The following is a 12093-nucleotide window of genomic DNA, read 5'->3' as shown; positions in this document are numbered from 1 at the left end:
GGCGTTCGGAGCCGGCTGCCGCGCAGGAGGTCTGGGGGCTTAGCCAGCCCCGCTGAGAGGTGCGGGGGTGGGGTCGCACCTAAGTGTGGGCGGGAGGGGTGGCCTGGGGACACCGGGCTTGGGCGCCACGAGGCTTGGGAGCTGGAGGTCCGGGGGAGCGGGCTGCCTGGGAGGGCTGGGGGTCCAGGCTGCGTTCGGGGTCTGGAAAGGGTAACTGAAGGATGCGCAGCGGGGAGCTCCTAGGTTCCCGGTCCTGGGGACTCTGAGCCACCTCGTGGAGGAGGCGGGGTGAGGTGTCAGTGACACGATACAATCTCTTTGACAATGATCCGCTGGGGCAGGTGAGATGAAGCATAGCGGGGTGCAGGGGGCGCCGGGCACGTTTTCCCAAGGGAGCCGGATCTCTCGCCTCTCAACCTCCATCCCCGCGGAGCGCCCGAGAGAGACAGTGATTTATGTGTAGGGAGAATCAAGAGAAATTTCCTGCACAATGTATCTTTCTCTGCCTTCACAGACTCAGTGACTTCCCAGCCCCAGGGAGCGTATTTTTTCCTTCTCCTCTGTAAAGCATTCTGTGGATTGCATTATCATTTGCTAAATACATTACAGCCCGCTATTTATTTCACTCTGCAGCTTCCAGACCTTTGTTGCATTCTCTCCACATCTAGGAATTTCAGTAATAAATCACCGAGGGGCTAGAGAGCCTCTCTCGCCCTTCCCTTCATTGTTCTCCCCAGCCCACCAAATCAGGTGGAAGGCTCTCCAAAGAGATTTCTCCAGAATGCCTGTTTTTCCCAGTTCAGACTCCAGAGGGTGGCAGGTGCCTGAAGGGCAGGCTGCCTTCCAAGTTGGCATCTAGAATTGAGGGAACCTCATTAACCTCTGTGTCCTTAAATCAGACACCTTGAGAAACAGAAGACTGGACTAAAAGGAAACATGAGATACAGTCTCAGGCCAGTGGCCAGTAAAGGTGAACAAGGCCAATTCTCCTTCCTTGCCTCACTGATGCCACAAGCCGCAGACTTTCGAGCTGACTCTTGGCATACCTAGTGGACAGTGTCTGGTAGGAGAGGGTGGGAGGGGGCTGGAGCATGAAATGAGTTTATTCTCAGTATAATTCTAAACAGTCTATTACATTTTATAGCTCATTTTTTGGGGAGTAGTCTATTTTAGCTGAGAATGTGGGAGTAGTTCAACTTTTAGGACAAGATGAAAGGGACCTCTAGAAAATTTCTGGAAAATTTAAATGAGTGCTTAACTAGAAAGCATTCTTAGGAACCCAGAGAGGCACCAAATACTGTAGTTTCTGTTTTGCACATGTGGAAATAAACTGCCTCATACTCTAAGTTATATGAGAAGGATGGAGAAAACCTGTTTCATTTCGTAAAGACGTGCCCTGGGTGTGTGTTTGGCAGCGTGTGGAGCAGAAACATTTATATTTCTGTAAAACACGCACGCACGCACACGCGCGCACAGACGCACACATGTGTATATTGTTTAACTTTCATGCAAAAACTGGGATATAGTATTTGGGAAATCTGTCTTTGTTTGAATAGTTTAGTCAACCAGGAAAATCAGTTACTAGAGGTACTGTGCTATTGTTTGTGTAGTAACTCACTTGGGACGCCTTGATTGATTGCCATGGTTCTCATCAGCCTCCTCTTCTGTGGAAAGTACTTAAACAGCTCTGACCCTCCAGCCAGGAAGCACAGAGAACCCTTAGGACTTGGAGCATACAGATCTACCTTGTGTAGGTTGGCTTCTAAATCAGTGTTACTTGTCTTCTTTGCAGGTGGCTTGCCTGTGCATGGAAGGAATTAAGTTCATTTTAAGATAGGACACTCCCCACCGTCCCATCTGTAAGAGGAATCTTTATGTTGGAGTAAGAACTTCTGCCATAGGGCTGGGCTCAAAGAATTTCAGGTAAAACTTGTTGACTAGTTCTCATGCTTTCTTTTTCTTTTCCCACTTTTGCCCTTATGCTTTCGCGACTTTCTAGATAATTTCATTAATGGTTTTGTCAAAATGGAAGTTGAAGTATAATGTTGTTTCTTTAGAAATGTTTCTTATGCAGACCTTTGGACTAAAAATCTGTAAGATTTTTAGGTACTGTTTGTAAGTGAATCGGTACTGTTTTTAAGTAAAATACTGGAAAAATGATCTCAAGAATTAAGCCTTATTGTAGCAAAATCAGGCTGGAGATCAGAAATTTAAAACCATTAAGTGAAAAATTTGTTATTTGTTAACACATTGTTACATTAGCTATTGCCTTGTGGTTAGCATTTCTACTGTGTAAGAGTGGAGCTAAGGCAACACATCAGAAGAGAAGCCTTGACGTCTAGGGATAGTCTCTATAGACATATGATCTTACTACTTAATAGAAACTAATTAGATTAGAAAGGAAATTTGGAGTCTGGTTGGTAAACAGATTGCTCTGAAGGACTTGATTTAATGTGGGTTTTGATGGGTGCTTTTTTTCAAGAAATTTTATTAACTTGAATTAGAGAATGCTTTATTGTTTGTATTTTAAATTTTATATTATACATAAACATTTCATTGATTTATAAGCACTCCATTTATAAATGTTGTATATGTGGTACTGACTCATTTTTCAGGAGAACAGAAAGGAGAGCTTGACTCTCTTCAATTACAATGAAGAGATAGTATATGGGATATATTTAATTTCACTTTAAATATATTGGATTACAATTAAATGAAAAACTGGTTTGTTGGTTTTTTTTTAATCCTTCAAGTTCTCCCTCATTGTCTGTGCTCTTTCCCCCCATTGTCAGGCTTAAAACATACAGTATCATTGTCATCTGTCCCCTGAATAATGGTCCTGAGGTGATATTATTAATGTGGCTTTTTAAAATCAAACTAATTATACTTGCCTAAAAGAGCCACATGTGTGTGATTCTAGCTGCCTGGTGCCTTTTGAGAGCCCTGGAGACAAGCTAGTGAATAGAGCTGAAAATTCATTCTGTATTTGATTAAATGGAACAGACTTGCTGCTCCTTACCCCAGCAGGGGCGATGAGATCTCTTGATCCCCGAAGCGGCTCCAAGACCCTGGGAATTCCATTAGCGAGCACCTGAGGAATTTCTGCCCTGCAGTGCCTTTTTTGTATGTGTGTATGTGTGTGTGTGGAGAGGGAGGGGAGCCGAGTGGTGATGGGGGGGCGGGTGGTGGTGGGCGTGGGGACGGAGAGAGGCTACATTAGAAGACTCCATATGTTAGTGGATCTAAAATCAAGGCAGGACTTAACAGCTTATCTTGTACGAGAAGAGCCCAACCCATAGGCAGATTGCTGGCCAGGACTTTCTTAGCAGCACGACTGTGGTGATGCGTCTTTATCCTGAAGTGCACACCACTGTAAGTACAGAAAGTCACTTTTCTGCTTTCCCTTCGAAGCACAAGCATATACACGTTGCAGACCTGGTAAGTTTTCTGTGAATGATCTTTTGATAACTATGGAAAATCATGGTACAGTTTGGTCTCGCCTGTAAGGGCCGCTTTATTGTTTTAATAACTTTTCAGCCAAGAGCAGAATCAGACTTTTCTGTGAAGCAGAGTGTTTTGCAGAGATGAAATGCTTGTTTGAATAGGCATATTTAAGTTTGCTGTGTTGTTTTTATATGACTTTTATTGTGTTTTTGTAACATTATCGCAGAATTTACCTTCGTGCAGGGTATGTCTGTCTCTTCTGTTGTCTTTTGAAAAATTTCTCTCTGCTAGGATTTTTTAAGACATCGCTTTGCACACTTGCCAGCGGCCACAAATAAATGAAAATATATCTATCAAATATTCTGTAAAATCTTTGAAGCAAAATTTTTGAGAAACATCAGCATGTCTCTCCACTCCACCCGACCCCAGCCCTCACCCCACCCTTCTTCCCCTGCCCCTGAATGATTTTTGAATACAGACGCTCTTCAGACTATGAGCCTGGTTTGTTTCTTATGTGTTTTTCAAGGAAGAGCAGTTCTGAATCTTGGACGTTCTACTTAATTGATTTTCATCTTCCAAGAATAGTTAAAAATGAGTGTGAATTCCAGTGTTTGTAGCTTTCAACTAGAGCAGAGAGCAGTAGCCTATTTGATAGATTTTGTTTCTGATTAAAATCTTGTGTGTCACAGATCTCTCCATCCAATTCCTGTGTAGTCCTCTACTAGAGCCTCCTAAATGTTTAACACTAAGCGTTTAAAAAATAAAGAAGTCTTTTAGAGAATACGTTTAACTTTTTTTTCTACCTTCTTCCCGGGCTTGCATTCTACTAGTATGCTATGCTAAGTCGATTCAGTCGTGTCCGACTCTGTGCGACCCCATAGACGGCAGCCCACCAGGCTGCCCCGTCCCTGGGATTCTCCAGGCAAGAACACTGGAGTGGGTTGCCATTTCCTTCTCCAGTGCATGAAAGTGAAAAGAGAAAGTGAAGTCGCTCAGTCGTGTCCAACTCTCTTAGCCACCCCATGGACTGCAGCCTACCAGGCTCCTCCGTCCATGGGATTTTCCAGGCAAGAGTACTGGAGTGGGGTGCCATTGCCTTCTCCGTCTACTAGTACGGCCAGATTGAAAAGACTCTGGGATGAATGGGAGTAAATACTAAAGTTAGCATTGGGCCCCTCTCTGTTCACAGTTGTTCAGGAACTTTGCTGTGTGGTGTATTTTGATGGCCAGAGATAATAAAACTATCCCAAAGCAGATTTTGTTTTGCTACCTGTCAGTTGGAATGTGAGTCAGGACTTCAGTTCTTGAGAACCAGTGCTGTGCTTTTAACCATAGACTTAGGAAACTGTCCAGTTCCTTACTACTTGAGAGGGGGGAAAACACACAGGTTATGTTACTGAACTGAGACATATTCTGCTTACATTTGGTTACAATATTTTTATATTGCTCTTGTGTAAACAGAATTAAGAAACTGACATACAGCTTGCTTTTCAGCCATTCTTGTCATAGATTAGCTCATCTCTTTTTATTTGTATGAGTTGGGAAGGTGATTTCAATCTAAGCCTTGACTTCCTCATCCCTAAAATGGGACTAATAATGGTAGTAACTGCATTGTTTTGTGGATTACGTGAGATTCTGAAAGTAAAGCACTTGGCATACAGTAAGACCTCTATGAATGTTAGCTGCTATTTTAGGTAACTCCTCCTGTACACATTAGTCTGTTACTTTGATCCAGAAGTGATTTCTTTTGAAGATTAAACAATGAGGAATTCTCTGACGTTAGTAATAGTGGGGGCACATGGAACTGCTCTAATTTCAGTATGCTACAGTTCTCTTCATTTTGCAATTGAGACTTAAAAGGCACTTGGAAACAATGTTGCATCCCCCCCCTTTGAGGTATAATAGGAAAATGTACACAAGTGTACAGTTAATGTATACTGAGCGAACAGCCAGATGAAGTTTTATATATGCACATGTGTGGTAACCGTTACCCAGATCAAGATGTAGAACACTTCTTCATCTTGGAAGGCGCCCTGGTGCCCCTTCATGGACTTCGCTGCCGCCCCCAGCCGAGGACAGCTATTTTGACTAGTCTCAACCATACGTGAGTTTTGCCTGTTCTTGAACTTTATAAAAATAGACTCACATGATAAGTATTCTTTATATCTGGTTTCTTGCACTGTTCCTTATGTCTGAGAGCCATCTCTGTTACTGTGTATGGGAGGAATTCATGCTTTTCAAATTGTTTTAGCATCTTTTGCCTATTTTGAAATTCATAGTAGTTCATTTTATTGGCACATTAGGTATGTGGTTATTGGGAAAACAAGAAAATAACATCTCTTCCTCAGTCATTAGAAAATGAGGTCCTAGTCACTATCTTAGAAAGAACTTACGTTTGTACATGAAGTTGGGTTGAAGGTTCCGTCACCTTCAGTGACAGTTCCATGAACCAAATCCTTTGATAACTGCCTTCACTTGTGTGTGTGTTTAGAAAGGGAGAGAGGGAGCCTCAAAATAAGGACCATCTAAGGTAGCTGATAATGTTCATGCTTAGGATTTAATGTCAAAGTCAATACTTAGCATGGTGCATTCAAGGAAAGCAATAACTAGCTCAGCATTAGCATCATATTCTCTTAGGAGAAAGCAAAGCAACACAGTGGATTCTTGGGGGGGGGGGAAATCCACCCATAATGGAAGAAAATGGAGCAAGGATATTGTTATACTGCAGGAAAATTTTGAAGAATGGGACCCCACAGTTGATTCAGGAAGAAGAATTTTAGTCACTAACGTTCTGAACAGTTGCTGTCAGTCTCTGCCTATATGTTTGGAATTTCTATTGGTATTGTTGGAATTCCCTATTACAAAATAAGTAAAATTGATTTCACCAAACAGTGAAATAAGAATACCAGATGATATGGATGAATCAGAAGTGTGTTTTTTGTTTTTAAATTTTGGAAGGGGCTGCAGCTGAGGTTAATAGTGTGTGTTTCTGCTCTTGGAAATGTTGATGAAGCATTTTCTGGGTGTTCTGCTGGGATACAAGCCACTTCTCTCTCTCTGGAGACATTGTCTTTTTCAACGTTTGTAATTTTATTAAATCTTCTTTTTCATAGCTCCTTGACACCAGGTCCATCTTCACATACAGCCATGTACAGGATGGGTTCCTTTGGACTACAGGGGGCAAGTGGTCCCCTTTTCTCTTAAATCAGAACCCCAGCAGCCAAGATTTCACTGGGGGTGGGGAGAGTTGAAATAGTGATATATGATTCATCTTTTGTCCCAGAGGGGGCACTCAAAAGATGCAGATTTTTTTCAAAAGAAGAACTGTTGACAACTAAAGCTGCCTCAGAACAGAAAATGCTCTTTTAAAGGGCGTGAGCTCCTTGTTGCTAGACATGTTATAGTGGTGTTTGCAAAAGATGCTGCAGAAGAAATCTTTCCCTTGGGTGAGAGTTGGGACCTCATGACCCCCAAAGGCCTTTTCAGTATGAGCCCATGAGACAGGCTGTCCTGAGGGGGCTGTGCTACTTAACCATCACATTCAATAGTTCCCCCTTACCCCAGGGATCACTTGCTGCAGTTTCATTTCCCTGGGATCAATCACAGTCCAAAAATATTACATGGAAAGTTCCAGAAATAAATGATTCATAAGTTGCAAGTTGTGTGCTGTTCTCAGTAGTGTAATGAAATACTTTCCCCCCACCGCTGCCACCCAAGATCCCCAGACCTTCAGTATTGTCCTGCCGCTGACATCCAGCCATTCACTTCGTCACGCCTGGGTGACCAGGCTTATCAGGAGCTGGTGATCGTCCTTCTGACGATATGTACTAGCCTAATTCTACATCACAATGCCTGTTACTCACCTCACTTCATCACATCCAGTTGGGCACTTGGTCACCTCCTATCATCATCATCATAAGAGCAGTATTCATAATAGTGCAATATTTTGAGAGAGAGAGACCACATTCATATAACTTTTATTATACCATATTGTTAAAATTGCTCTATTTTATTGTTAATCTCTTACTGTGCCTAATTTATACATTCAGCTTTATCATAGATATGTATGTATAGGAAAAAACACAGTATAAATAGGGTTTAGTACTATCCACAGCTTCAGACATTCACTAGGGGTCTTGGAATGTATCCCCTGTGGATAAGAGGCGGGGGCAACTGTACATAATTTTGGAGGGAAAAAATGTGTAGAGTTCCAAACAACCATTGGATAAATAAAGTTTCTCAAACCAGCTCTAGTTTAAAGTTGAGGACTGCCTCTTCTTGTTGACCCTTTCACTTTAAATGTAATTTAGTTTATCAATAACAAGTAAATGTCAAATATTCTTTTTCACTTAAGGAGAAAACGGGGCCCTTTCCAGTATTCTAAGCATATCATTAGCAGAAATGAGAACACTTTACAAATATCTGCTACCTTTTTAGGTAGGTACGCACCTGAGTTTACTTGAAGCTTCACCACTGGCCAAGTAACTGACTCACTCCTACAGAGAATTACGAGGCTTCCCAGATGGTTCAGTGGTAAAGAACCTGCCTGCCAATGCAGGAGACACAAGAGGATTTGATACCTGTGTCAGGAAGATACCCTGGAGGAGGAAATGTCAACCCACTCCAGTATTCTTGTCTGGGAAATCCCAGGGACATGCAGAGTCACTGATCTCACTGGATTTTTAAGGGCAGAAGTGTGTAATTAAAAGAAAGCTTAGGATTAAAAAAAAAAATGTTAAAGATATTAGGACTTCTATCATCACATTATCACTGGAATGCTTGTCAAACATTTTACGTATTTAAGATGTTTAATTTTGTTCTGTGCTGTTATTTTGTGCCCAGAGAGCTGATGTCAGATATTGTCTTTTTTTTAAATACATAGTATTAGAGGAGTTTTCCTGGATTTCTGGCACTAAAAAGTACATTCTGCTTTCTGTCTCTTGCCAGGGAAATTTCTAACAGTTACTGGCTTTTTAGGTATCAGAATAACAGTAATTAGTATTTTCTCTTTTACTATCATTTGAAATCTGTTCAGTGAGTAATTGCATACACTGCCTGGTTGGAGGTGAAATTGGCAAAGGGGACGAATGTCTAATGGATAAAATACTACTTTTATCAGGCCATGAAATTACTGTAGTGACATCAGAACTTGGCAGCCTCTTGTATTCCAATAAAAAGAGAAATAGCATCATAAGCTAGGGATAAGACTTTTCTTGCCCATTTATTTTGGATTATTTTCATGGTTTTAGCCTCAGGGCATGTGTGCAACAAAATAGCACAGTGAATAACAGGCAATAAGAAGGAGTGAACATAGCTTCAGCTGGAACGGATATGCTGTTTTTCACTCACCTCTGTTTCAGTGGTTTAAACTTCCTCCTAGGTTGGTGAGTGTGAAGTTATGAGATTAGGTATGAAGAATCCTCCTCTATGAAGTGAAGTTAAGCTTCATTATTGATGTTACATAGCTTTCAATATATTGAAAGTTTGATAATCAGCTGTTGAAATGGTCATATGAGGGGGAATGTCTAAATGTGACTATGAGTGGGATTGTGTCAGACAAGTGCTGTTTATTCCAGTAAACACCAGTAAAATGACGTTGTTTGAATCTAGTGTTTCCTCCTGCCTGTGTTACCCTGTTCACTCTTGAAATTAGGCTAATTAGGCTTTTAGATATTGCCATGATTTAATGACAACTGATGCACCAGGATTTCAAATTGGTTTCCATGCATCTAAACAGTTGTTCCAGTAGATCTTGGGACTGCTGAATCCTGGGAAAATAGTTTTATGTTTCTTAATAGATTATTAAAACACCCAAGTAGAACCACACTGGTCTTACCATTGTGTTGTGTCCATAAATTACCATGTGGGTTCTCCTATTCCTGATCACTTTTTTAAACCAGGTCATTTTATTGTTTCTTCCATTAAGTCTTAGATGGTCTTCCAAAATGAAATTACACATTTTGTTTTACAATAAGAAGGATTATAGTATGGATGGGTTAGATTTTAGACCTAATTCTGCATTTTTACTCCTCTTGAAGAACATATTTTCAAGTCATATTATAATCTGATTAGAATTGGGCCTGACCTCTAAATCAGTTCTTTTGATTTCTATTTGTTGAATATTAGACACACTTCCTTTACTATGGTCAAGTCCTTTTTGAGAGTAAAACGAAAACAGATCAAACTTCTACTCTGAATCCCTAATTCCAAGCTCTAGTTATTAAGTTATTCATGTTTGACTGTAGATCCATATAAACGCCTTTCATAGAATTTTCTTCATACACTTTAGAGCCAAAGTTTGTTTTTTTTTTTTTTAGCCTCATGGCGACTAAAGCCAATTTTGAATCATTCTAAGATGGGTTGTTAACTGTGGTCTCCTATTAGGTTAGCCAATGAAATTGTCATTATCTGTTATCCTTTTGTGTTCGAGGATGTATTTTAAAAGAGCTGTTGTCACCGTGGTTAGGCCTTAAAATAATTTTAATTTTGTCACTGTGACTGCAGCCACGGTGGGATTTTAAATCATAAACAATAAAGCTTGTGCAGAGATTTGACAATCTTTTTTTTGCAGCATCAAATAAATTTTAGCTCAGGGATTTGACTGAATACATCTTGTTAATGTTAATAAGGTCTTGTAGCTAACTCCCAAAGTGAGTTTCTAAATATGAGCTTAGTAAGTCCAGGTTGTACCCTACCCACAGGAAAGTAACAGTAGAAATTGTTTTAAAGAAAAATTGTCAAGGTTTTACTTATTTGAAGATTTTCTCTTCCAGATAGGCAGATTATTAGGAAAAAGATAGGGAAACAATTGACCCTGTAGAACAAAGACAGCCCTTGATCAGATCCATGTTTTCTCAGCTCGGTGTTGTACACATATACTGAATACTTAATGAGTTGTGACTGTAGATGTCAGCTGGGCATGGAATCAAATTAACAGACACCACATACTAAACTCCTGAGGCCTTCAACGATCAAGAATGAGAGACTGAGTTCTGAGTTTTTCATTTGTGCAATTAAGATTTTTTTCCCCCCTTCATGTTGAAATGTGAGTTTTCTGGAGAAAGAATCCATTCACTTGCCATTTCCTAGACAAACAGTCCCCATTTGCTTTAAAAGTTCTTTCTAATTCACTGAGAAATACTAGCATCTTTTGTGCCTGAATCATCTAGAGGGATTTGTACTACAGAAATACTTGGGCAATTTAATAATAAGCAGTGTGGTGACAAAGGAGCAAAGTATTGCTTTGGTTAAGCCAGGGGCCTTGATTGAATGAGTGCCCTGCAGACTTATCAGAATGATGCTTCCAGAGGATTGGGGAGCGAAAGACGGTCCTGACACTGCATGCGCAGACAGGTTGGGTGGAACCGGGACCCCCCTGTGCTCACGCAGCTGCGTGCTGAGGAATTGCTAGTTCAGTTAGACGCCTATCCTGTGATTCTTTTCATTCTGTTCACAGAATATTTGTCTTCTACCCTCTATTTCTAATGGTTGTTATTTCTTAAATAATTCTATAGGGTCCTTTGTACTTTGCAGAGTGTTTTAAAAGCTTTTTTTTTTTTCCTGTTTGCAATAATGTATGAAATAGTAAAGTTTTCATAAGAAGGGAAGTCATGAGGAAAATAAAGATTGAGCATTGGTTTCACACACAGGAGTTTTTAATGTAGTTCAAAGTTGGGTTAAAATATCTCTAATGTTGGAAGAGGAGATTATTTGAAACTGGGGTCTTTGTTTTTAAGCTTAATTTAGATTATAAGTGCACGTTTGTATGATTAGGAATAGAATGAAATAGTTGAATTTTAAGGTTTTTTGTTTTTTTTTTTAATTTTTTGGTTGTGCCATGTAACTCATGAGATCTCAGTTTCCCCACCAAGGATCAAACCCTGGCACCCTGCAGTGAAAGTACTGAGTCCTAAACATTTGACTGCCAGGAAGTTTCTTGTTTTGTTTTTGTCTTTGACATTTGTAAACCACAAACTGCATCCAAGATTCTATTGGAAGATACTGAGATAGTGAAGTAAATTTTGCCCAAGGTAAAATTGACCCCCAGGTGTTTTGTATTTTTTTAAGCGCTTTCCTCTTTAAAGAGGTCTTTAATTACCACCACGCCGCCCCCCCACCCCAGCCCCGACGCCCCCCCACCAGCAACAGGGATCCTTATTTTCCAACACATTTTTTTAGAGCCAGGTACCTGGATTCTTAGAAATTCTTTAATGGTATATTCCAGCTGAAAATGAAGTTTGAAAGCCCTATCCAGTTACATGCCCAGTAAGGAAAATAGCAAAGGGGGCTTTTAGAAATAAATCTCATTTTACATATACATTTTTGCTTGTGAAATAAATATCAAATCAAATTGAATGCTCTTTTTCTTAACATTTGTTCCACGGTACCCCTGTGTTCTGAGCATGACAGATGAGGTCAGTGCTTAATCTTATTTTCTGTTTCTTGGATATGTTAGAAAATGAATACAAACTTTGTAACTTTAAGTGATTCTTCTCATATTTCTTTTGTCAATCATTAACTATTTCTTTTCTTTTTTAATTTATTTAAAATTGGAGGTTAATTGCTTTACCATATCATATTGGTTTCTGCTTTATAATAGTTTGAATCAGTCATAAATATATATATATATATATATATATATATATATAT

General features: G+C 40.0%; 1 protein-coding gene across 4 annotated transcripts in view; it reads left to right on the top strand.

Moving 5' to 3' along the window:
• CDON (cell adhesion associated, oncogene regulated) overlaps positions 1-12093 on the top strand; it is a 99182-nt gene that overhangs the window by 983 nt on the left and 86106 nt on the right. For 2 of the 4 annotated variants that reach the window (XM_010829482.1, XM_010829478.1), the window contains exons 1-2: positions 1-59; positions 1793-1923. The gene's annotated coding sequence lies outside the window, so the exon portion shown is untranslated. Of the gene's footprint in view, positions 60-1792; positions 1924-3158; positions 3439-12093 lie in introns of those variants that run through there. The other 2 variants (XM_010829479.1, XM_010829480.1) reach the window with 2 other exon arrangements.

This window comes from Bison bison, unplaced genomic scaffold, assembly GCF_000754665.1.
Source record: "Bison bison bison isolate TAMUID 2011002044 unplaced genomic scaffold, Bison_UMD1.0 scf7180017864506, whole genome shotgun sequence".
Classification (NCBI taxonomy): Eukaryota; Metazoa; Chordata; class Mammalia; order Artiodactyla; family Bovidae; genus Bison; species Bison bison.
This window is presented reverse-complemented; position numbering and strand designations above follow the sequence as displayed.